Below are 26,688 nucleotides of genomic sequence, written 5' to 3' on the forward strand. Positions count from 1 at the left end.
TGGAATTTAGCTGCAGTCTCTGTCCATGGCCCATGCCAGGTTCCCCCCTCTAAGTGCTGCCAGGTTGCTCAGAGATTCAGTCTTGAATGAAGAGCTTCAGCCACTGTTGGGCCTGGACTCTTGTGTTCAGACTACATCCAGTAAGGAGGCAGAATGAGGACCGGCGCCCTCTGGGCAACCTCTACACAGCTGTCAGTCTTCATGCTGTATCTCTGGGTTCGCTACTGGATGGAGCAGGGAAAAGATAGTGACTTAAACCAAAGGGCCTCGTGGTGATGCAGCTTCAGGGCAAAGCATCTAAAGACAGTGAGATCTCACGCACGTCCTTCTCCCTGTGATGGCCACAGAATATCTCTCCACCTCAGGCTGTATCACACAACTAGAAGATCTCCTAGCCTCAGTGGGTGCCAGCCTCCAGGAAGTAGGAGCGGGGAGATGAAGCTTGTCCGTTCTAGAAATGCAGACACGGGGGTGACCAACTACCCCAGTGTGCCTGGGACTGTGACGTTTCCCAGGACACAGGACTTTCTGTGCTATAACTGACATTTTCTTTAGAGACAGGGTCTCGCTCTGTCATCCAAGCTGGAGTGCAGTGGTGTGATCACAGCTCACTGCAGTCTCAACTTTATGGGCTCAAAGGGTCCTTCCACCTCAGCCTCCCAAGCAACTATAACTACAGGCATGCATCACCACACCCAGCCTAATCAGTCATCTTAATACATTTACATATTGTGTGTGCGTGTTTGTGTGGGTATTTATACATGCTAGTTATATTCTTAGGCAAATCTCTAGTGCTGCAGTGGAGGTGAGTCTTCAGTGCAGGTGAGTCAATCCCAGCTGGCTAAAGTAGGCTGCTCTATGCTCCTTTTCTCGTGGAGAAGACGGGATGGACACTAAGTGGTTCACGATATAAAAGAATTGAAGCTTTTCACAAACCCACTGTCACAGAACTGCTCAAATGGGTCCAAAGAAAACTGGAACCTGCAGAATGCCTTTCCATCGTGTTCTTGGACAAAATATTAAGCACGGAGAGGTGTGTATGTTTGTTTTATATTTTTAAAAATGTATAATGCTTATCTACTTTTTCTTCTACGTAGAAGGTTTCCTGGATTCTGAGCCATATTTTCTGACGGTACTCATCCTGCTCTTAGCATTGAAAATCTCAGGTATCTCATAAGAGGGGGCCTTGTGGACACAAATGCTGACCCACCTGCATAAGTTGGGCTGAGAGGAGGAATTTATGTCACTTCTGGAAATATAGATGAACCTGGAAGACCTTATACTAAGTGGAATAAGCCAGGCACAAAAAGAAAAAACACTGCATGACCTCCCTTCTTTGTAGGACCTAAAACAATCAAACACATAGGAGCAGAGAACAGAATAGTGGTTACCAGGGGCTGGAGCGTGGGGGAATAGGAAGATGCTGGTCAAGGATGCAATGTTTCAGTGAGAGGCAAAAGGATGTTTCAGTGAGGCAAAAGGAGAAAATACACATTTGAAGTGATGGATATGTTAGTGAACTTAATTCAAGCATTCCACATGGCATACACATGTCATGACATCACTTTGTATCTCATAATATATATAATTATAAATATAATTTCATAAATATATACAATTATAATTTGTTAATATCCAATAAAAATAAATTAAGAAATAAAAAGCTAGCTATGTGGTGTCCAGGTCCTAAGGAAGTGAGGGCACCCGTTGTGGCCATCCCGACACTGGCAGGCCCCAGCCTGAAGAGCCTCGGCGTTATCTGGGGAAGGAGCCCCAGGGCCCAGCACAGACTGCAGCACCTCAATGCACAAGGAACCGCCTGATACGCTGGAGGTCAGCAGGATGCTCCGCTGTTGCAGTTCTAAAGTAAAACAGATGGGGTGGGGGCTGCAAGCCTGCAGCAGCAGAGGCCAGCCCTCAAGGAATTTTGACAAATCCATCACTCAAACAGCACTGACGTGCTTGATCATAAAGGGGAGATTTATCACAATAGAGGGACATGAGTATTTACTATTTAGATGGATAAAGACAAGCCCGGAAAGAGCAAAAGCACTTAATTTTGGCCTTGCCTGAGTGCAGAAGGTCAGGTCTCCCCAGGGAGGCTTCAGCTGGCTGGCTTGTTTGAACTTTCACAAAACTGCACTTTTCAAGTTGGAAAGAAATGGGTGAAAATAAACAAAGAGGTGAGTTTAGAAAGTTCTTGTTGCTGGGCGTGGTGGCTCACGCCTGTAATCCCAACACTTTGGGAGGCCGAGGCAGGCAGATCACAAGGTCAGGAGTTTGAGACCAGCCTGGACAATACGGTGAAACCCCATCTCTACCAAAAATACAAAAAAAAATTTAGCCAGGCATGGTGGCACACATCTGTAATCCGAGCTACTCCAGAGGCTGAGGCAGAAGAATTGCTTAAACCTGGGAGGCAGAGGTTGCAATGAGCCAAGATCACACCACTGCCCTCCAGCCTGGGTGACAGAAAAAGACGCTGTCTTGAAAAAAAAAAAAGAACAGAAGAAAGAAAAAGAAGGAAGGAAGGAAGGAAGGAAGGAAGGAAGGAAGGAAGGAAGGAAGGAAGGAAGGAAGGAAGGAAGGAAAGAAAGAAAGAAAGAGAGAAAGGAAGGAAGAAAGGAAGGAAGGAAGGAAGGAAGGAAAGAGAGACAGAAAGGAAGGAAGGAAGGAAGGAAGGAAAGAAGGAAGGAAGGAAGGAAGAAAGAAAAGAAAGAAAGAAAGAAAGAAAGAAAGAAAGAAAGAAAGAAAGAAAGAAAGAAAGAAAGAGAAAGAAAGAAAGAAAGAGAAAGAGAAAGAAGAAAGTTCTTGTCACCTATATACGTGGTGACTGACCAGGAAAGGGAGGAGAAGAGGGTCTGTTTTCTATGGGGGCCCTAGCTGTGTCACTGCAACAAGGCAGCCTCTGAAACCCCTGCTGAAGGCCAGGACTCCGCACTGGCAGTCCTTGGGCCCCCACTCAGCTCTCTTGGCCCCACTGTCTTTGTGTGTAGAATGGGAATAGAAATTCTAGTACTTAAAGTGGTCATTGTACAAAAGAAAAGAAACAGTTTAAGCAAAGTGCCTGCTACATTGTAAACATACAATAAATGCTAGTTATTATTTTGACTCCTTTGATCTACTGATTTTTTTTACTTGATGGATATATTTCCTTCCAACACAATACTTATCTTGTCTCTATTTTTATAGTCATGGTTTATTTACAGAGATGTTTCTTAGAATCAGAAAAGAGGCATGCAGTATTCTGAAGTTTCTCTCTCCTTATTCTTAGGGCTTCTTGGAGACAGAGTTGCATTGAGACCTGAACAGGAATTTTTTACCTTCATAAGCACGTGGGTGATCACCTCCCTGGACCCACTGTGGACTAAGGCTAGCTGGGTCACGGCACAGCAGAGGGTGTCACTGAAGCAGGGAAGATGAGCTAAGGTAAAATGTTTCATTACTAAAATGTTTCATTACTAATGTTTCATTACTATCCACAATTTATAAATAAAAAAGAAATATGGGTACGCTGGCAGGTGTACCTTATTGTGTACTGTCTTGATTAGTTTCTGGAAACCTTTTCAGATGTTTTATGTTAATTCTAAGGTCTCATGCCAAAGTACTCAAATCTTATTTTCTCCTTCCCTGCCACATATCTTTCTAGGCGATTTCTCTGACATAGATCTTTGTAGACAATGCAAACTCTTCAATGCTTCTATTCGTAAAGTCTTCAAAGGCCACCATTTCTTCTTTTTTTTCTTTTCGTGGCTTGTACCCTTCAGCATGCTGAGCTTTTGATGTCAGGTATCAATTTTTAACTTTTAATTTTGTCTCCACAAAGTAATGTAAAGAGAAATACAAAGGTTAAAATAATACTTCTCATAAGCATACAGCTACAGATTTCGTGGCTAAAAATGGAAAATTAATAGTACCTTTCTCTTTTAACTCTTAAAGTGATAACCACTTCTTGACTTCTGCCTTTCAACGAGGTCCTTTGGGAAGAGGGTTTGGCTGCAGTTGTACAGATTCAGGTTCTAGGACAGGAGTCCTTCTTACCTGGGACATAATACTGCTAAATGGAAAACACCCCTTTTTAATGCAATGCTTATTTATTTATTTACTGAGACAGGGTCTCACTCTGTCGCCCAGGCTGGAAGCGCAGTCACACCATCATGGTTCACTGCAGCCTCGACCTCCTGGGCTCAAGCCTCCCAAGTAGCCTGGATGACAGCATGCACCACCATCCCTGGCTAACTTTTTGTATTTTTGTAGATACAGGGTTTTGCCACATTGCCCAGGCTGGTTTTGAACTCCTGAGTTCAAGCCATCTTCCCACCTCAGCCTCTCAAAGTGCTGGGATTACAGGTGTGAGCCACCGTGCCCGACCAATGCTTTTGGATGAACGTCTAATATCTCTGTTTTTCATCCATTAAGGATTTCAAATGATTGGTGGGACCTCCCAGTGCCATCAGGGAGAGGTTAGAGAGGTGGGTGAGGAATTTACTCTGGTTGGTTTTTTTGTAGCTAGTCCATCAAAGGTTCTCAGATTGGATAAGGAAGGGGCCAGAGGCAAGCCTCCCTGCTCCCGCCTCTGAATTGCCATGTCTTTCTAGAGGTCTTGGGATTCCATGTAGGAGTAGGCTGTGGGACCACAGAGGATGGAGAGGAGAGAAGGGAGGGGTTGAGGAGAAAGATAGGAAATGCAAGTGCCAAGATGGAAGGGCCCCAGGGCTTTTCAGAGCAGAGGTGCTTTAATTGTCAGGCACCTAGGTCTCATATGGGAAAGCCCTCCAACTCCCTCCATTGTCAGTAAAGCCTATGACACACACAGATGTTTTGTGAGTGAGTGAGTATGTATATGTGTGTGTGAATCAGATGACAAGAGCCTGATTTCACATTTAGGTCAGAAGAGAGAGACAAGAGCAAGTGAGATTTGGAAAAGAGAAACCCAGCCCTGAAGTGGACTGTAAGGAGGTAAATTCCCAGGGTGTGCAGAAATTTCAGAGCTGACGGGAGCTAGGGGGCTTAAGGCAACGTCTGGGGTGTGCTCAAACAACCTTGAAGAATGCTGGGACGAAGGTGACCAGTGAGTAAAAGACAGAACTGGGCTCTTAGCCCATATCTGTTGGACTTAGGTTATGAATACAAAGTTAATAATCATGATATTGACCATCATTAATATGGTTAAACCTGGACTTGTAATCTTCAGAACAGTTCTATGACATGGCTCTAAGATGACTCTCACTTCAGACAGGAACACAAACACTCTGAGAGTTTAAGAAACCTGCAGAAACCAAGCAGTGAATAAGAACATGAGCTGGGATTCAAACCTGGATCCATCTGATCCCAGAGTTCTTGAGTTCTTGCTTTTTTTTTTTTTTTTTGAAACAAGATCTTTTTCTGTCACCCATGCTGGGTGGTGCATTCAGAGCTCACTGCACCCTCAACCTCCTGGATTCAAATGATCCTCCCGCCTCAGCCTCCCGAGTAGCTGGGGACTACAGGCATGCACCACCATGTCCAGCTTTTGTGTGTGTGTGTATTTTTTATAGAGACAGGGTCTCTCTATGTTGCTCAGGCTGGTCTCAACCTCCTGCCCTCAAGTGATCCTCCAGCCTCAGCCTCCCAAAGTGCTGAAATTGCACACATGAGCCACTACACCCAGCTTCTTGCTTCTTCTTAACCTCTTCTTAACCTCTTGCTTTACCCGAATGCAGATTAAAAGCTCTGTCTTGAGTTAAGTGGATGAGGATAAGCGAAAAGTCTCCTGTATACATTGTTAACATTGTGCATTTTATTAATACTGTCTAATGGGCAGGTTGGCTGCCACCATCAGATGTTAAATAAATAAGTACGAACAGCATCCTGATATAAATATCATCTGCCAGCTTTGACAGTTGCTCTGAAATTGCTCTCAGAGTGCTTGGAGATGGTAGAAGACACAAGAAAATCAGCAGAAAGCTTTCCAGATTGAGCCTTTGATCTCAGCAGGGCTCAGATCAAGGTCCACCGCGCGTACAATGCCTTGGTTTAACCAGCGCCTGAAGGATTAACACAGAACGCAAGCTCAAAGCACAGTACCTGCGTAATTTCTAAATGAACACATTTGCTGCTGTCTCTGTATGTTGCAGGGTTTACGCTGAGGTTCGTTACTTCTCCCCCTTACTATAGAGGGAATATTTATGCATTTTTCAGCACAGGCTACTTCTCCTCTTGCATAATAATTCAGTAGAAAAACAGGGGCAGAGGAAAAAAAATGAAAAAAAATCTGGTTAGTTTTTATGTTTTGTTTTGAATAGATTTTTTAAGAATTAGCAAATTTAGCAGCTGGACCTAGAGGAGAAGGTGGGCCCTTTCAGGTCAGAAGGCCTGCATTTGAGCAGTTCAGCCTTCAGGTCACCCCGAGCGTATCTTCCACCAGTCCCAGTTTCCTGATCTCTGGATTTCCAGCCCAGCACTCTTGTTGCTATAACTTACTGCACAGATCTCTGCATAACTATGTGAGCAGACACCTAGCGAGCAGGGCCATGTGCTTGTGATAAGATACTAATCAGGTAGAACCAACACCAGTGCAAGAGGTTTCCAAGGGGGGAGACCTCTGTGGGCTGGTGGAGACACCTATGAGGGCAGGAACTCCAGACAGCCTTTCTTTGCAGGTCCTCTGCCCCACCCACAAATCTGTGTGCCTTGCAGTCTTGTACCTTCCCAACTGAAGGAACTGCCATCCTCAATGACTCAAACCAAACAGTGGGAGACTCGTCAATGCACGGGCCTCAGGTTTCTCCTCCCAGCCAGCAGGGGGAAGCAGCTGGACCGCACATGAGGCCTCTCGCCTCGGCCATGACCTTGCACCGGTGACTAGGGGTCAGCCCATGGTGGGAGTATTTACACCATGGAAATCGGCAAACCCTGACACTAAGGGCTATGTTTATTCCAGAGAGCTGGCTTACCGGCACACCACTTATGTACCCCAAATTGCTTTACCTCTCTCCATCCCCACTGAGACAGGAATAATATAGGGTGGTCAGGTAGTCACCACAGACTAGAAATTTCCAGGCAGTAGCGTCGCATGATTAGCAAAAGGAAACTGCTGAAATAGCTGCAGAAGAGAGGGGCCAATGAGACCCTGAGCAGCAGGATGTGGGCCACGCTGGCTAAGACGACTGTACCCAACGTGGTACTGGATTTGTCCTATGTTTCACCTAGGACCTCATTATATGCTCACTAGCATTCTAAGTCACACACCCATCAGTGCCAGTTCCCAGGACAATTCTGGGAACACACATGTTTGGTGTAAAAACAGGTAGCACCACAGTTTTGAGAAACCTTTACATTTTTCTAGAAATTTTCGTGAATATTCCACCCCTCCGTTAGAGAAACTCATAAAGATAGAAGTCCCAAGTTGCCTCGGGTGTGACTCTCTCGAGTATTCCTGCACTCCTGTCTTGAGTGCAAGCTTTTCTCTTCACAATAAATCTCTGTAGTTTTTTCCAACTCATCCTTGAATTCCTTCGCATGACAGAGTCAAGAGCCTTGACACTGGCCAGGGTCGAGGTCTCACTGGCATTTGGAGGCCTCCCCTAGCCCGCTGGTATCACCACCGCAACCATCTGAGTCCAGCCTGCCATCAGCCCTCACCAGGATAATTGCACTAGTTAGCTTCCCCCACTCCTGCCTCTTCCAGCTCACTCCACTACAGCTGAAGAGGAGTCTTAAACCTAAAATGGGCCGTATGTCACATCCATACTTAGCTTCTTATCAAACTTAGAAGAAAATCCCAAACCCCCACCTGTCCTGCAGGACTCTGCACGATTCGGTTCGGTTCGATTCGGTTCACCTCTTCCCCTTCTCCCCTCGGATCCCTGGGAAGAACTGCACTGGCCTCTACTCCGTGCTGGACCATCCCAGTTCCTCCCAACCTCAGGACCCTTGTCCTCATCCTCTCTCTGCCTGGCTTAAATGCCCCCTCCTCACAGAGATCTTTCTGGACCAGCATTCTGAGTAAATGACCAACCATGTCAGCGCCAGTTCATCTCTATTAGTAATGATTTGGGTTTATGTATAGCCCTTGTGCATTTTATAACTCTCTACTTGTTCATTATTGTCTTATAGTGTGTTCTCTCTCGACAAACTGTAATCTCCCAGAGGACAGGAGCCATCTGTTTTGTTCACTCAGGTGTCACCAATGCCTGGTACACTCTCAATTGGTATTTGTTAAATAAATCAGGGGATAAATAAGCAGGCTTGTTTTCAGAGCAGATTTAAGAGAATAAGAGCTCTGAACTTGGGGTCCAAAGTGAGGCTTCAGGAAAGGTAGAACCCCTTTGAAATCACGTGGAAAATATCTTCTGTGTGTGGATCTTTCCTTCTCAGTCCTTTCAAACTGTTGTGCTCCAAAATCAGCCACCTATAGTGAAAACTGTGTGGGGGCTTGTGTTGTTTGGACAGCAATTACATTGGAATCAGCCTCCACATGGCACTTCACTGCCGTGTTGATGCTCTACTCAAGTCATGGGCGCAGCAACAGTCAACAACGCTCCAACAAAGCCCCTTCACCATTGTTTTCATAACTGTTCTTTGTAAGTCAGTGAGTTCTTTAGTCCTGGCCAGATGTCTCCCGGCACCTACAACTCTGAAGACAGTGTGCAGAGGCCCACAGGACAAATGTGCTTCTGAAAGAGCAGTTCAGGGTATGCACATCCCCTGAGGATGTGAGCTCCTATTGTATTCCACAGAGCCAGAGAGATCTGAAGTTATTCAGTCTTTTCAGGCCTGTGGGCCCCCAGGCCTCATGGGATGTGGAATGGGGATCCTGATGGCCCAGGGGATGACTCAGAGTCCAAGGGAACACTGCATAGAGAAGCTGCTGCTGGCTGGTCTCCTTCATGGACTGCTCTGCCTCTTGGATCGATACTTAATGCCCATATTGATTGCAATTGGTTTCCTGACTGAAATCAGCAGTTCCAGAAGATGTGGTAACCATCCCCAAATGAAGGGGAAGAGGCAGCAATATGCAGAGGCACACACACATACACACACACACACACACACACACACACACGGTTTTCTCTGAAATCATAAAATGTTTATTATAATAGCAGATAATGGAGTAGCATTATCTTCAGAACACAAAGGTACCAATTAAATCTGTTGGGCAAAATGTCCCCCACTGCTAGGGACACACACTAGCAGAGGAGCCAAATCTCCTCTGTTGTTTTGATTTCCTACCTCTGTGATTACAGAAACTGCAAAGTCTTGACTGGGGGTGGCAGAGAGAGCTCATCTATTCAAAAGTACTTTTTCAAAAATCAGAAAAATAGAGAACAGAACCCAGGAGGGACTAATTATAATGCATCTCCAGACACGGGTGGAAGAACAGAGAATGCATTTTGCCAAACCAACAGAGCTCCCGACCTGTAGACCTCTGAGGTCCAGCTATGATTCCGTATGAACAGGCAAATTTGAGACGCTTTTCTAGAAAACATCATGCCACATCACAGATCAGTTCTTCCCAGCAGAAAATAGATTTTCACAATAATTTATTTTAATTTTAATATTTCCTTGTGTAAACTGGATATTCTGAGACTCAACCCCATATTTTTGAATACTTGGTGGGTATGAAGGGAGACATGCTGCTATTTTTAAGCTTGCAGAAATTTTTGAGTCCATCCTTGGGAGGAATATCAGTCCTTTATTTCAGAAAAAAATTAACCAAAAAAAAAAATCACAAAGCACTTCAATGAGCCTTTTGATTTTGCAAAGAGGAATCCCAAACTCTGCTGAGGAATGGAGAGATTCTGATCAGTGAGAAGTGAAATCATGCTGCACGATCATCTGAAGAGCTGTCAGCTCTGTGGACAGAATTCACCTGGAGTTGGTGGTGTGTCTCAGGAGCTGGGCTTGGTATTTGCGTTTGTGTGTATTGGGCTCGGGCTGGAGAGGTCTTTCTGTTGTTTCCCAAAGATTTAAGGTGGTAGGAGTTAGGATTCAAGATGCTTCTGTTGATGGCAGGTGGCAGGTGGGATACAGTCCTGGAGAGCTGGTGTAGAAACCTGGCGTCCGGTTGAGGGTTTAGGAGAAGCACGTCTCATGGAGACTGACTCCTATGATGGAACTTGGCTTAAAATCATAGCCTTCCTTCAACTTCTCCCTGTCCCTCCCACCTTTCCATGAAGTTGTGATAAATACCAAAATAGCATGATTTTAATCCTATTTTGAGAAACTAGGAGAGGCACTTAATCCACATTTAGGATAAATAAATACAAGGATGCTACACACCTACTAGAGTGCCCAAAATCCAGGACACTGATGACACCGATGACACCAAATGCTGGCAAGGAAGTGGAGCAACAGGAACTCCCATTCACTGCTGGTAGGAATGCAAAAGAGTTCAGCTGCTTTGGAAGACATTTTTGCAATTTCTTACAAAGCTAAACACACAGTAGTCTCCTTTGTCCACAGTTTCACTTTCTGCTGTTTCAGTCAACCATGGTGTGAAAATAATAACTGGAAAATTCCCCAAATAAACAATTCATAAGTTTAAAATTGCACCCCATTCTTCATAGCATGATGAAATCTCTGGCTGTCCTGCTCTGTCCCACCTGGGACGGGAACCATCCCTTGTCCGGGGTCTCCACACTGCCTATGCTACTTGCCCCTCAGCTACTTAGTGGCTATCTCAGTAATCAGATTGACTGTCACAGCCTCACAGTGCTTGTGTTCAAGTAACCCTTATTTTACTTAAGAGTGGGCCCAAAGGGCAAGATTATTGATGCTGGCAATTCAGATATGCCAAAGAGAAGCCATAAAGTGCTTTAAGTGAAAACAGGAAAGCTCTAGACTTAATAAGGAAAGAAAAAATATAGTATGCTGAGGTTGCTAAGACCTAAGGTAAAAATGAATCTTCTATCCACAAAATTGTGAAAAAGGACAAAGAAATGCATGCAGTTTTAGTCATCTACTGTGGGTCTTGGGAAATGTCCCTCTGGGATAAGGGAGTACTGTAGTCTTACCAGAAAATCCAGCAACCTCAATCTTTGGTAATGACCTAGCCTATGAGATAAAAATGTATGACCATGCAAAAACCTGCACATGGATATTCATAATGTCTTCATTCATTATTGACAGAACTCGGAAGCGATTGTGATGCTGTTCAGTTGGTGAATGGATAAATAAACAGTGGTGCATTCAGACAGTGGAGTTAGTGTTTGGAAGAAAGTTGTTTTTGTTTTTGTTTTTGAGATGGAGTCTCACTCTGTCACCCAGGCTGGAGTGCAGTGGCGTGATCTTGACTCACTGCAAACTCCACCTCCCAGGTTCAAGCGATTCTCCTGCCTCAGCCTCCCAAGTAGCTGGGATTACAGGTACATGCCACCATGCCTGACTAATTTTTGTGTTTTTAGTAGAGACGGGGTTTCACCATGTTGGCCAGGCTGGTCCCAAACTCCTAACCTCAGGTGATCTGTCTGCCTCAGCCTCCCAAAGTGCTGGGATTACAGGTGTGAGCCACTGCACCCAGCCTTGGAAGAAATTTAAATGCATATTACTAAGCAAGAGAAGCCAATCAAAAATGCTACATACTGTATTACTCCAATTATGTGGCATTCTGGAAAAGGCAAAACTTTTTGGAGACAGAAAAAGGATCAGTGGTTGCCAGGGTTTAGAGGGAGGGCAGGATGCATGGGTGGCACACTGAGGATTTTTAGGGCAGTGAAACTGTTCTGCATGACACTGTAATGGTGGATGCATTTCATTATACATTTGTCAAGACCTTTAGAAGGTCTACCACCAGGAGTAAGCCCTATGTAGACTATAGCCTTTGGATGATAATGATCTGCCAATGTAGGATTATCAAGAGTAACAAATGCACTGCTTTGGTGAAGGATATTGAAAATGGAGGAGGCTGTGCACGTGTGGGAACAGGGTATATATATGGGGAATCTCTGTATCTTCCACTCAATATTATTGTGAATCTAAAACTGCTCTAAGAAACAGTCTATTCTTTAAGAAATAGGAGAAGAGAGGAGAAGAAAGAGGGGGCGGGGGAAACAGGGAGATCTGTAGGCTCCCGCGGAAGGTCATTGCAAAATGCTGGTGATCCAGGGAAGGCTAGAACGGCCTCTTTCTGAGAAAAAATGAGTGTGGCAGATGTCAGCAGATACAATCATCCTCTGCCACCTGCTGTTCTTCCTTTATTCTTGGGCCTCTGAGCTTCTCTTTCTTGTCTGAACCCCTTTGCACACAAGGATTAGCCAGTCAGAATGCTTTCTCCCACTGGCAACAGTGAAGACTCCATCCTGGACAACCAGAACCTTCCTTAGGACTTTTGTTGAACTTTCAACTGTTGGTTGAAATGGTTGCTGTGGAGATGGTCTCAGCCTAGAGCAGCTGCTGTTCAGCTTTGGCCCCTCAAGGGAGAACACATCTGAGAATGAAGAATGGTTGGGGCATTTGTGCCTCTGGTTTTCTCTCTGCTCCAGTGCAGCAGGTTGGCCTTGTCCTTCTTCTGAAGGCCCCATTTCTATCAGGTGGCTGGTTCCATGCAGCTGTGGCTCCTCACAGATCCCCTCTCTCAGTTGCCATAACTGCTACCCTCCTTGCTCCTACAGGCACTGGGGCAGAAGTGATTCCTCCACTATTACCAGCCCAGGGTTCTTTCAACCTGCCCACATCTGGAAAATACCTCCTTACCAAACTCTTCATCACCAGTGTCAGTTCATGGCCAGTTTCTTTCCTGAGCCCTGACCCACACCCAGGGAAAGGCCAACTTCCTGTGGCCAAGATGAAGCCTCTTCCACTGTCAGCTGGGCCCTTGTAGGGGCTGTGAGCCCTGAAGAATGGAGAAATTCAGGCCATGTGTGTGGCTCCACCTCCTGAGAAACGGGAGTTATCAGGCCTGGGCTTTGCTCACAGCACCTGCCGGCTCCTGGGAAGACGCCACATCTGCCTCGAGCTGCCCTGACTGCTTTTGTTATGATGCCTACCCATGGCTTGCTTGTGCCAACTCTGAAAACACAGGGCTGCCTGGGGGAGCTCTCGTGTTAGCAAGCAGCAGCTCATGGGTAAGCAAAGCCCCTTCATTTATTAACATTAAAGTGATTGCAAACTCTTACATGAGATACTTATGCATTGGGCTCTGTCTGGATAATTCACCTGTATTAACTCAGCTGATCCTCTGAACTCCATAAGGAAGGAATCCTCATTGTCCCCATCTTAAAGACCTCCAAAATGAAACCAGAGATACTGAATGATTTGCCTGGGATGACTCTGCTAGCACTTGGCACAGCCACGGTGCAAACCCAGTTGGGCTGGCACTGAACACCCAGAATGTAGACCCCTCCTGCCTGACTCAAGAGCCTCTGTCTATATGGAATCAATCAACTTAAGGTGCTGGCAGCTGATAAAGACTTGATCTCTAACTTCTCTCAAATATCTTCATCTAACTTAGTTTGGGACCAGGGATAGCTTGCTGGGTTCAGCAAACTATGGCTTGTGGGCCGAATTGGGTCTATTGCCTGATTTTAAAAAATAATTTATTGAAGTGAAATTCATATAACATTAACCATCCTAAAGCCAGCAATTCAGTGGCACTTAGCACATTCCCAGTGTACCCCTCTATCTAGTTCCAGGCACTTCCAACACTCCAAATAAAACCCTCTTATGGACTCAATGCTAATATTCCTCTGAAATTCATACACTGAACCCTAATATCCTCAATGCGATGATATTAGGAGGTGGGGCCTTTGGGAGGTGATTCAGTCGTGGGGGTGGGGCCCTCTGAATGGAATGGGTGCCCTTATGAGGGGCTGCAAAGGCCAGAGTTCTCCCCTTCCCCCATGCAAGGACACATGCAACATCATCTATGAGCCAGAAAGTGGGGCCTCCAGACACCAAATCTGCCGGCACCTTGATCTTGGACTTGGCAGACTCCAGAACTGTGAGAAATAAACTCCCATTGTTTACAAGCCACACAGGTTCTAGTATTTTGTTATAGCAGCCCAAAGGGACAAAGGCAGACTCTTCACCCATTCTGCAGCCCCTCCCCATCCTACAGCCTGTCTTGTAAATAAAGTTGTCTCAGAAAACAGCCACACCCATTTGTTCATGGATTGTCTACGGCTGCTTTTGTGCCAAGGTGACAGAGTTGAGTAGTTGAGTAGATACAAGAGAGACCTGTGGTGATATTAGGTTATATATAGATATATAAAACATATATAATATCTATATATACATATGTGTGTGTGTGTGTGTGTATGGAAAGAGAGAGAGAGAGAGAGAGAGAGAGAGAGAGGTTTTCATTCATGGCTCATAACTCCCATAGCCTTTGTTACTGCCTTGTGTGCTTCAGGCCTCAGGAACAGGCCTAGAAACAGAATCTGTCTCTCTGACCTTCCCCTTCCCTCCTTTCACTTGCTTCCTTTTCTCCCCAAAGCAGGAATCTTCCCCTGCCTCTCTGTTTGGGAGCTAGCAATAAAAATATTTTCTGACCTATTTTGTCTAATTACAGGTCACCAGAGGCCCATTTCAGAATGGGTTCTATCCCATACTCTGGAGGAAAGAATGCTGCACGGGGATGCCAAGAAGAATCTGAACAGGCTTTACTGGGGTTCCCCACTCAGCCCATTAGTATTAGACCAGATCCTTTTGTCCAGTCACATTTCTACATGGTTGCCTCTCAAAGTCTCTATAAAAAGTCCAAGAGAACAGGGTTTGGGGAGCTTCCAGGAGGCAGGAAGGTGAACAAGAATTCATCCACATGCCGGACAGCTGGTGCATCCCAAATCCATGGAGACAGAAGCTCCTGCACTCAGACCCTTCCAGACCTCACCCTACGTGTTTCTTCACCTGGCTGTTTATTTGTATCCTTTGAAATATCCTTTGTAATCAACTGTTAAACATAAGTAAGTGTTTCCTTGAGTTCTGTGAGTCACTCTAGCAAATTCACTAAGTCCAAGGAAGGGCTTTTGGGAACTCTGATTTACAGCCCCTCGGGCAGAAGCACTGGTAAAACAACCCGGGGCTTGTGATTGGCACTGAAATTGGGTGGGAAGCAGTCTTGGGGACTCAGCCCTCAACCTGTGGGACCTGGTGCTATCTCCATGGAATTGCATTAGAGGACACCCAGCTTGTGCCTGCTGCAGAACTGATTGCTTGCTTTGCGTGTATGGGAAACCCCTCCCCGCCACATTTGATCACAGAGGTCTTCTGTGTTGATTGTTGTGAGTGACAGAATAGAAAAAGCACTTTCACTGAGTTCGTGTTTTCCACTCAGACCTGCCAAGTTGAAAATATTTACGATCTGGTGCTTTATAAAAACGAGTAACGAGTTAGAGCACTAGCTTAGATATGGGTTGGAGTCCTGGCTCCTTACTGTGCCAAATGACCTTGAGTGGGTTCCCTTGCCTTTCTGTGCCTCCCCACCCTCCAGTGTAAAGTGGGAGCAAATCAGTGCCCTGCCTGCAAAGCACTTAGCATGGTGCCCAGGCGTGGCAGGCACTCAATCAATGACAGTCAATGCTATTATCTTGACCGACACGACCTTATTTGATCTTCCAAACTACCCAGTAAAGCATCATTCCCATTATCTCCATTCACTGATCAGTAAAGCATCATCCCCATTATCTCCATTCACTGATGAAGGCGGGTGGCTTAGAATAAATCAGAACTTGCTCAGGTTAAAAGTGAGTGACTGGCACAGCCATGGCAAGGGGCCTTGGGCTCATTTTCTTCATTTTCTTGCTGTCTACACCCACTGGGCAAGCAGCAGAGTGAAAGAAAATGAAGTCCACTAACCCAAACCCAGCGAGTCTGAACCCTGCGTGCCGGGCTCCACGGTGAGCATGTGCAATGCAGTCGAGTATGCCTTTTATCTTGTTTCCAAAATTCCGTAGATTTCACTTAGAGAGTGTCTGCCTTGGAGAAACCCCGGCCTTCCCAGGGTGGGGAAGATGGAGGGAAACAATATGCTTTCATTTCACCAGTGCCCTGGTCTCCACAGCTGCTCCTTCCTTTGTGCCATGGTTGCAAATTAAAGATGAGCCCACTAGAAAAATGCTCCTTCTCGGCCGGGTGCGGTGGCTCACGCTTGTAATCCCAGCACTTTGGGAGGCCGAGGCGGGCGGATCACGAGGTCAGGAGATCGAGACCACGGTGAAACCCCATCTCTACTAAAAATACAAAAAATTAGCCAGGCGTGGTGGCGGGCGCCTGTAGTCCCAGCTACTCCGGAGGCTGAGGCAGGAGAATGGCATGAACCCGGGAGACAGAGCTTGCAGTGAGCCGAGATCGCGCCACTGCACTCCAGCCTGGGCGACAGAGCGAGACTCTGTCTCAAAAAAAAAAAAAAAAAAAATGCTCCTTCTCTAGGCTGGCTTTGTGCTGAGCTGGCTCTCTCACCCTGTTGGAGGTCTTCAAAGCCGCTCTTAAGCAAATCCTTCAAATCCTCTCCCATTTCCTTGCTGTCTTCACAGGGCAAATACTCAAGTGCTCTGGGGTGATTCTGGCACTTTCTGAAGTTCAGGGGAAAACGAGTTCAGCTGGCTCCGCAGGTAGTTACCACAGGACGCAGCACCAGACCTCGCCTTGCACCGGCACTCAGGCAGGAATTGCTGGGAACTGGCCGGTTGATATATGACAATGTTTATTTTCCTCATATTTGAAGTATGGCCAGGGCTGGAGGAGACATAGCAGAATTTACCCAAAGAAAGAAGCAAACCAGCAACACTCAGTTCTGCTTCTACCCTTTCCTAGGCGTGTTTGCACACAGGGAAACAAGAACTGTAAGACTTTTAAAAGTTTGCCTAAAACCAGAGGTGCTGAGTTTTGATTTAAACTCAGTGAGCTTCTTACTTAGCAAATGATTTCTCATCCTTCCAGACACATGCCCCCTTCAGCTTTCTCTCAGGAGCCACACTGACAAGTGGCTGGCCGGCTCGCTCCTGGAGGTGATTTAAGTGCTTTAGTCACTTGAGTTATAAAAACTGTAATTTTTATTATGTGACTAAGAAAAGCACAAAGACTTAACGTTACTCTAAATTTCCCTCTGAAGACCCCAGTAGGGGTGCTGGTGACGTGATTTGTTTTTCCCCAGCGCCCCGTGGGCAGGCAGAGGCACACACAGAATCACAAATCACCATTTGCATCTCACATACAAGGAGGAGAAGCTAAAGCAGTGTGTTTTCTGTGATGAAAAGAAACATGGGGGGGGCTTTGGTTTTGGGGACCACAGGGATGGAGCAGAGCAGCTTGTAGGCCTGAGAGAGAGACAGCCTCCACGTTCCTGTGGCCACCGTGACCAAGGGCCACAAGGAGATGGTTTAACAACAACAGAAATCCATGGCCTTGCAGTTCTGGGGGCCAGGAATCTGAAACCAGGGTTGGTTCCTTCTGGGAGCTTTAAGGGAACATCCCTTCCGTGGCTCGTTCCTGGGTGCTGGTGACTGCCAGCAAACGTTGGCATTTCTTGACCTGTAGAAATATCACTCCAATCTGCCTCATGTTCACATGCCTTTCTTCTCTGTCAGTGCCTCTAAACATCCCCTCCTTTCTCTTATAAGGACAGCAAAGAGACCTAAAGCCCTAAAGAGATTACGTCTCACTCTAAATCCAGGATGATCTCATCTGGAGACCCTTGATGGCATCTTCAAAGGTCCTATTTCCAAAACAAGGTCACGTTCAGGATTACCAGGGATTAGGACTCAGACATATTTGGGGGGACAATATTCGTGGTACTCTAGCAGCCAGAGGGATCTATTCACCACATTGCTAGTGCACACTAGTTCACTTTTCTAACCTCACAAGGCAAAAAGGCTATGCTCTTGAAGAAATGTAGGGACAAAAGTGATTCCTATGGAGGATCTAAGGACCTGGGCTGGGGGACCCAGGTTGAATCCTTCCTGCTCTGCTGCTTTCTGGCTGTGGGACCTTGGGCCCATCTGCTGGTTTGTGTGGTTCAGAAAATAATAGCAACTAGCCAGTGAGTTTTTCAAGAGACTAGGGAACCCATGATGGTGTCTGCCAGAGAATATACTCAGTAAAGGCTGACGATTCTTGTTTTCTGGGTCATTAGGAAGGCAATGATGGTGCAGTCTATGAAAATGATGAGGTAATCTCTCAAACCATTCTGTTTATAAGCAGGTGAGGTCTTTGATTTTTGTTTCTGATCCGAGTTAATCATTTATTCATGAGCATTTGAAAATTAGACACAGGCTAATTGAAAGCTCATCAGAAGAATGGGTTCTATACTTCCCATTAATTACCAGAAGGCTGGGAGGTATTTTTACAGGCTGTGGAAAGTGGAAATGGATCACATTGGCTCTGAGGAAGTGGGCCAAGGAATAAACAAGTTTAACCATCTGGGGTCTGGTTCTTTTGGCCTCCCTCTGCAGGAGTTTCCTCTTAAAAGCTGCCTCCTCCTTGTTACTCTTTCTCCTCCCTCATGTCCAGGGATGATGATCAACATATTTTTAAATGGGCATTCTGCATGGAGTAGGGTTGCCTGATACAATGTAAAAAAGCCCAGTGAAAATTGAATGCCAGATAAACAACAAAATTTTTAGCATAAGTATATCCCAAATATCGCATGGGCATAATTATATTTTAAATCATTGTTCACATGAAATTCAAATTTAACTGGATGTCTTGTAGTTTTCCTTGCTACATCTGGCAACCCCAGAGTAAGGGTTGAGCTGGAACCACCACTGCATTCCTGCTGAGGACTCGCCTTGCCAGGATCCTAAAAGAATGTGGTGGATTGTTTTTCCGAAGACGGATGCCTCAGCCTCTCCCATCCTGCAGGGTCTTCTCAGTCCATGCCACTCCTTCATTAGGAGATGAAATCTAATATTCCTCCCTGTGAATTAGGGAGGTGGAGGGGGTGGGATGGTAACTTTCTTAAAACCAACAGAATGTGGCAGAAATGCTGTGGTGTGACCTCTGAGGCAATGCAGATTCCACCTCCGTGGCTGGAGGCCTTTGGAGCCCTCAGCCATGACACCAGAAGCTCCACTTCCCAGAAGTGGCCATATTGTGAGGACACCACGGCCAGGTGGAGAGGCTGGCTGTAGCTGTCCCAGCTGTGAGCCAGAATTTCCCATCGAGGTCCCAGGCAATAGCCAGCATCCACTACCAGACACACAGACAAGGTGACTTCAGACGTCTCCAGCCCCCAGCCATGGAGCCACCCCCATGTGTGAATCTTCCCAGCTGAGGCCTCAGATCTCCTGGAGCAGAAACACAGTGTCCCTGCCACACTCTGGCTGAATTCTTGACCCAGAGATTCTGTGCACATAACAAAACAGTTGTTTTATGACACTAGATGTGCAGGTGGTGTGTGACACAGCAGAACCAAGGATCAGTGGTGCCTCCAGCCACTTCCTGTTTGGTGCCAGATCTTGCAAATTCCCCATGAGTAATAAGCCTTTGTTCTGCACTGGTGTATAGAAGACGGAATAATGGCTCCAAAGATACCTAGAGCCTAACACCCACATCTTGTGGCTACGTCACTATACATGTAACAGAGGGCTTAGGGCTACAGAAGGGTTTCCGTTCGTTAAGCTGATTTTGGAGATGAGGAGCATATCCTGGTCTAGGGGTGTCCAGTGTGGTCACGGGTCCTTATAAGTGGAAGACAGCAGCAGCAGGTCTATTCCCAGGGTTGCAGACTTTAGGAATGGAGGGTGGGTCTGTGACCCAAGGAATGTGGGCAGCCCCTCAGAGCCAGAGACGCCAGGAATTGGATTCTCCTTTAGGGCCTCCAAGAGGATCACAGCTCTGACAACACCTTGATTCTAGCCAGGGATGTCCATTTCCCACTTCCCATTTCTAGAACTGTGAGATACTAAATCCGCACTCTTTGACGCCACTGAGCTTGCGGTCATTTTTTACAGGAGCCACAGGAAACTAACACAGGCCTGGTGCCCCATGGCCCCAGGATCAGCACTTTCCCTCCCCTTTCCCTGGGCTCTGGCCTCCACTTCCTCGCTTCTCACCCAGTCAGCCCACTGGACATTCATATCCGCCCTGGGCTCTCCCTTCTCAGTCTTTCCTCCCCTCAAGGTTTCCAACTATTTATTTATTTATTATTTTTTGAGATGGAAGTTCACTCTGGTTGCCCAGGCTGGAGTGCAATGGTGAAATCTCGGCTCACTCCAATCTCTGCCTCCCAGGTTCAAGCCATTCTCCTGCCTCAGCTGCCCAAGTAGCTGGGATCACAGGTGCCCACCACCACACTCGGCTAATTTTTTGTATTTTTAGTAGAGACGGGGTTTCACCATGCTGGCAAGGCTGGTCTCGAACTCCTGACCTCAGGTGATCTGCCCACCTCAGCCTCCCAGAGTGCTGGAATTACAGGCATGAGCCACTGAGCCTGGCCAAGTTTTCCAGCTCTTAATGGGCAAGGTGCCCACATACCTGCCTGCCCACCACCTTCCTACCTGCTGTGCCAATTCCTCTCACCTGTCACCAACCTTCCCAGGTGACTTGCCTGGAGGGGCCTCCTCCCATTGCCTGCTCTGTGCCCTTTACTGTGCCCAAGAACCTTGCCCACCAACTGTTCATATTTTCTGTGTTTTCTACACAGGTGCCAGCAGCTCCTGTTCTGACAATTTCCATCAGCTGCTGATCTCGTGAGCTCTTATTCTGATAAGTTAGGAGCAAAACAAACAGTCTCACGGAGAGAAACAGGTTGAATCCTGATGGTACTTTGAATGAGGCTGCAGGAGGAAATTATTCTACTGCAAACTAGAATCCCTAACAGAAAAACAAAAGGTAGCACTAAAGGACATGCAAACTTATCGCACGCAACATGCAAACATGCAAACTTACTGCAAACATGCAATGTTATCCTCTGAAAAACTCCTCTGAATTCATCAGAGGGTAACAAATACCCAAACTGTGCTAAGCAAATCCACCAATAAGACAGTCGTGAAATGTATTTATCTCAAAATGTGTTGGGTTGAACACATTTGGGTCATATCCTGATTTCAGGTTTAAATGGGGAGAAAAAGCTATTTTCAGACTAGAGGTTCATTTACTGTGAACTTACTCTTAATTTTCTCTATAAAATGAAAGGTAATGAAATCGTTTACAATTCAGCTGCTTACATCCAGCAATAATTTACTGAAATGTGTTGGATGAGACCTCACAAATGACTTGTTTCTCAATCTGCTTTCCATTCCCTCACATCTTTTGAAAATAGACATTGAAGGTCAGTTTTTAAAAAATAGTTGTAAATATATCACCAAGACTGAATATTACCAAAGATTCCTGTAAGGACTTGTCTTATATTATTCAACATTTTAAGCAGAGTTGCTGAGGTTAATTAGATTTCTGACCCTGAAAAATTTTAAGTGCCTCTGATGACTTATTTCGAACTGATAATTTTGTGTTAGAAACAGAAAAAGAATAATAAATAGACAGTGAACAAATACGCTCTTCATATTCCTTATGAGTGCAGAAAATATATTTCTGAAATTTAATTAAATAGCAAGATGTCCACAAGATCTATAATAAACCACTTTGCAAGACCTCTAAATGTCAAAGAAAAACACATTTTACATGAAACACCCCTTCCCCACCAGTAAATCTGTGAAGATTCAAGACTTTTTAAAAACCTGCAGAACCCATGAGTACATATTTCATCTTGAAAGTACTTTTTCAAAGACTAGGGAGCAGCTACTTGTTTGCAGTATGACAGAGTGGGATGTATTTTAATGTATCACAGACTGGTTTGTACTATTAGTTTTAGAGATCTGCCAGACGGTTTTAAAATAATGCAAGAGCTGTGGAGTTAAAGCTTAAAGTGGTGTAACTTAGTACAAGATGATAAACAATCACTTCAGTCACTTTTCCACTTTGCTGATATACCACGCTAGGTCCTCAGCAGATAGTCAAAATCACATGCAAAAGCAGACGGTCCTTTGGGGGAAACACATGGGGGAAAAATGAAACATTTGTCATCCCGCTAGCTTTATTATCTTAATAAATCACAGCATCTTAGTGCAGCGGCTCCCTATGTTCGGGCTGTCCCACTTGGGACAGCAAGATTTGAGGTTGGATGTAATCACAGCACTGAACATCACTGAATCCCACTGGGTGAAAGTTACCACATTTTCAATTCTCGTTTAATCCTTTCTACATGAAGGACAAAGCCTCATTTTGCTGCTAACTCATCTTTGATGCCTCTTGGACTCTTGCTAATATGTGTTTAGAGCAAAAAAGGCCTCTGACTCAGAGTCTTCAGGCCCCAGATTCTGCCCAGAGTTTTGCGATGTTTTCTTGGTCACCTTGCTTTCCTCTTACAGCATCTGCTATCGAAGGCAAGCACTACCAAGTTTCCATTCAGCTGTGGTTTATGGTTGGAGCCTGGGACCAGATGCAGGTGATTTGGTGACTGGTGCGTTAGCATTGGAGAAGCATCAGTCTAAAGTAGGAGTTGCAAACTTTCTCTAAAGAGCTGGAGAGTAAGTATTCAGCCTTTGCAGGTTGTGCAGGTTGTGCCAGTTCTGTCCTGATCACTACTAAACTCTGCTGCTGTAGAGCAGCCATGGACGATACGGAAATGAATGAGCATGGTTGTCCTATAAAACTGTACTTAGGATCACGCCTGTAATCCCAGCACTTTGGGAGGCTGAGGCAGTGGATCACCTGAGGTCAGGAGTTCGAGATCAGTCTGGCCAACATGGTGAAACCCCATCTCCACTAAAAATACAAAATTAGCTGGACGTGGTGGCGCATGCCTGTAATCCCAGCTACTCGGGAGGCTGAGAAAGGAGAACCGCTTGAACCCAGGAGGCAGAGGTTGCGGTGAGCCGAGATCGCGCCATTGCACTCCAGCCTGGGCAAAAAGAGTGAATCTCCATCTCAAACAAATAAAAAAAGTTTTCTGACTCCCAGAACTATAAGAGAATGAATTCCTCTGGTTTTAAGCCACCGAGTTAGTGGTAACGTGTTATGGCCGCTCCGGGTATCTAGTACAGTGGGACAGAGTGGGTGTGTGGATATGGGAACATTTGGGAACCGCAGTGTAGGTCACATAGCCAGTAAGTGTCAGAATGGGAATCTGAGCTCAGATCTACACCCTCCGCAAGCCCAAGTCCTTACGCGTTTGACTGTGTGTCTTCTTAGAGAGGAGTGCTGAAGGAGAGGGCTTGCGTCGTGCACTGAAACTCAACAATATTCCAAGGTGGAGGCCGGCAAGTCCTCTCTGTCTGGGACATCCAGGACACCTGGAGTTGCTTGGACAAGTCTACATGGCACAGATGGGACCATCACTGTGGTGCCAACGAGCCCCACCTCCAAGTTCAGGGCACCTCACGACTTCCCACATCAAGTTCCCATCCAGAACTTCCCAGAGAACAAGAAGCCAGCATGTTTCTGCCCACAAGAATTAGCTGCTGGGCAAAGTAGACCTCAAAGAGGAGCAGAGAGCTGCCATTGAGACCGTCCTGGCACTGCTGGAACTGCTCCCAGGGGTTTTGAACCCTACAACCTCCTTTCCATGGAGTTTATTTAAAAAATTATATGTTAACCTTCATTAAAAAAAAAAAATCAGAGACAGGGCTTCTTTCTTAGTTTCTTTCTTCCTTTCTGTTTTGTTCCAGAAGACTTGGCTCTGGAGGTTGTTACTTAGTTTGGAAGGCAAGAGGAAGGTTAATTAGCTTTGTGACCCAAGAGCTCTCAGGGAAGACGTCAAGTGATTCCCTAATCACTCCTCAAAGTTCGATATGGTTGGAAGGGCAAGGTCCGGGACAGAAGATGCTAAGCTGGTTGTTAGGTTGACTATGAATTCCACCCAGCATGGTGGAGGGGGACATTTGCAAGGCATTGTTCTCTGTGAGGAGTCCAGATAAATAATTCATTCCTCTCTTGTGTCCCATCACCTGGTGGCCTCCAGCCCAGCAAGCCATTGTGGAGTTCAGGGCCAACCCAGGGGACTTCTTGGGGCTGAGACTCCCACTCAGTCACAGAGAGAATCCAGCCCCCACATCTGCATGGGTTGCATTCTGCTTCCTGAACTCCTGAAAAACATAAACAGCACATTTCTCTGTTTGGCAAAGGATACCAAGGCAGAGACTCAAGATATGCCAGCCACGGTCTTCCAAGTTCTCAAACCTCCAGACTGTGGTCTGCAAATGTGCCTCACCTGGGACCTCCTTAGACAGAATGCAGAATCTCTGGCCCACCCCAGACAGGCTGAATCAGGATCTCTGGGCATGGGGCCCAGCACTCTGCATGTTCACAGGCTCTCCAGGTAATTTTTTTTTTTTTTTTTTTTTTGAGATAGAGTTTCACTCTTGTTGCCCAGGCTGGAGCACAATGGCGTGATCTCGGTTCACTGCAACCTCTGCCTCCTAGATTCAAGTGACTGTCCTGCCTCAGCCTCCCAAGTAGCTGGGATTACAGGCACTCACCACCATACCTGGCTAAATTTTGTATTTTTTAATAGACATAGGGTTTCTCTACAAAAAGAGCCAGGCTGGTCTCGAACTTCTGACCTCAGTTGATCCACTCACCTCAGCCTCCCAAAGTGCTGGGATTACAGGTGTGAGCCACTGTGCCTAGCCTTATCCAGATAATTCTGATGCACACTAAGGTTTGAGCAGTGCCCCTTAGGACCACAGCCCTTCATGACTGTTAAAAACCTAGCGGAGAATAAATCCATTCCCTGCCCTCTCTCCCCAGACTCTCAGTCAACCAAGACACCAGCTGGGGGATTCCGATGAGAAGCAAAGCCTGCATTCGATTCTATTGCAGAAACTGATACTCACTGGTGATTTTCTTCAGCAGTTCCTGAAATCACTGAACAGGTGGATTTTTTCTTCCTGACTTGGCAGTATATCTTCCTCGATTCACTTACTGTTTAGAATATTTTGCTTGCCATGATTGCAAAGTCATTGTGGCAGGCAAAGATGCATTGCATGCCATTTTTCCTCATCTGCACATGGCCCTCAGGACATAAAGAGGATGTTAAAAAAAAAAAAAAAAAGTTTTGAAGGACATGAAGAATGGCCCTGCCACTATCTCCCTCAGCGGAGTCCTCTCCCTGGCCCCGGGAAGCCTCGCCAGAGGTGTTTCCCTTCACTAGGGCTATAAAATTTGCATCCTATTCATAATTATGCGAAATCCCCCAAATGCAGGCTGGGGACAGCTGCTCCAGGGTTACATTGCCAAGGATGGCACTGAGCTAGCGGCTACACCAAAAAGTCAAGCGATGGTCAGCTTGGGTGGAAAGCACCACGGGGTGAACGTATTCTCCACGTGATGGGAAGTCGCCTCTCCAGTCATATCCTAAGGCAAGAGTGGCAGCTGCCCATCACAGCCCAGAAGGTGACCACTTGGGAGAGAAAGGGGCTTGATTCAGATGCGGTTCGTTTGGGGACAGACACAGCGACAAGGCAGGAGCTCCTGGGGTCGCAGGGGTCGGGGAGAGGGGATAGGGTGTCTTTAGCTGATTGAAATCTCTTCTCATTTGACTGCAGGTGAAGTAGGATCAGAGGTGGATTCACTGTGAGGCCCTCATTTCCATGGGGGCTGCTTCCAAGACTAGGAGGGGCCCTAGTCATGTGTTCCTGTGGCCATAGCTTTGCAAAACTTGCTGATGGGAAGAGATTTTCACTGCAGTTGACTTTAGGCCACCATCTCTTTCTGCTCCAGCTTCCCATCCCTAGGGTTTCCCTCACCTCAGGAGCTGTTAGAGAGGCTGTGGCTCTTCTGGAATGCACTTATTTAGGCTTGAGTGGCAGATTTGTATGAAGCCACTTTCACATCAAGTGCCATTGTGCTGGGTGTGCTGGGTCAGTGACGTGTCCAGGAACAACCCTGCTGCTCATGGCAATAGTGCTCCCAGTGTCCTGCCAGGATCCCGGGGCCAGATGAGCTTCTCATTGGTGCCCAGCACCAGAGGGTCTGGTGCAAGAGGAAAAGGAGCAAGGTTTGAAATGTATGGAGCCAGAAGCCAGTCTAAGAAAAATCTTCTTATCATCAGACATGCTATTATCAGGAGAGGATTCAGTTCTCATTATTACCTAGTCAAAATAAATGTTCTCCCTTGTAAGGAATAATTTGTAATGCATATACACAAATGTAAATGAACCTTTTTTTTATGGGATGAAAAAGAATCTAAGGATGGGTGCAGTGGCTCATGCCTGTAATCCCAGCACTTTGGGAGGCCGAGGTGGGTGGATCACTTGAGGCCAGGATTTTGAGACCAGCCTGGCCAACATGGTGAAATCCTGTCACTACTAAAAATGCAAAAATTAAATGGGTGTAGTGTGTACACCTGTAATCCCAGCTACTCAGCTACTTGGGTGGCTGAGGCACAAGAATCACTTGAACCCTGGAGGTAGAGGTTGCAGTGAGCTGATATTGCTCCACTGCACTCCAGGCTGGGTGACAGAGCAAGACTGTCTCAAAAAAAGAAAAAAAAAAGAAAGAAAAAGAATCCATCAAAATTCTTGTGTCTATAGGACAAAACCTTACCCAATGTCACAGTGAGTCTGTCTGTGTGTCCATCTGCACGTTGCATGCCACCAACTATCCATAACTTTAAAAAAAAAAGCTTTACCTGACCACACTAGAAGAATTATCTTTCTGTTCTGTTAAAAGCAATACCAAACATTTTTGTCATATGAAAAGGCAAAATGTATGCAGGAGAAAAATGTAGGAAAATGTAAAATACAACCAGGTAACTATTAAAATATTCAA

At 46.0% G+C, this 26,688-nt stretch overlaps 1 long non-coding RNA gene across 1 annotated transcript in view; it reads right to left on the reverse strand.

Annotated features, from left to right (window-relative positions):
* Positions 1–24,261: 24,261 nt before the first annotated feature.
* LOC105740679 overlaps positions 24,262–26,688 on the reverse strand; it is a 175,546-nt gene continuing 173,119 nt past the window's right edge. Inside the window, exon 5 of the long non-coding RNA XR_001116746.2 lies at positions 24,262–25,890. This is a non-coding gene — a long non-coding RNA (uncharacterized LOC105740679). The remainder of the gene's footprint in view (positions 25,891–26,688) is intronic.

Source organism: Nomascus leucogenys, chromosome 13, assembly GCF_006542625.1.
Source record: "Nomascus leucogenys isolate Asia chromosome 13, Asia_NLE_v1, whole genome shotgun sequence".
NCBI classification, from domain to species: Eukaryota; Metazoa; Chordata; class Mammalia; order Primates; family Hylobatidae; genus Nomascus; species Nomascus leucogenys.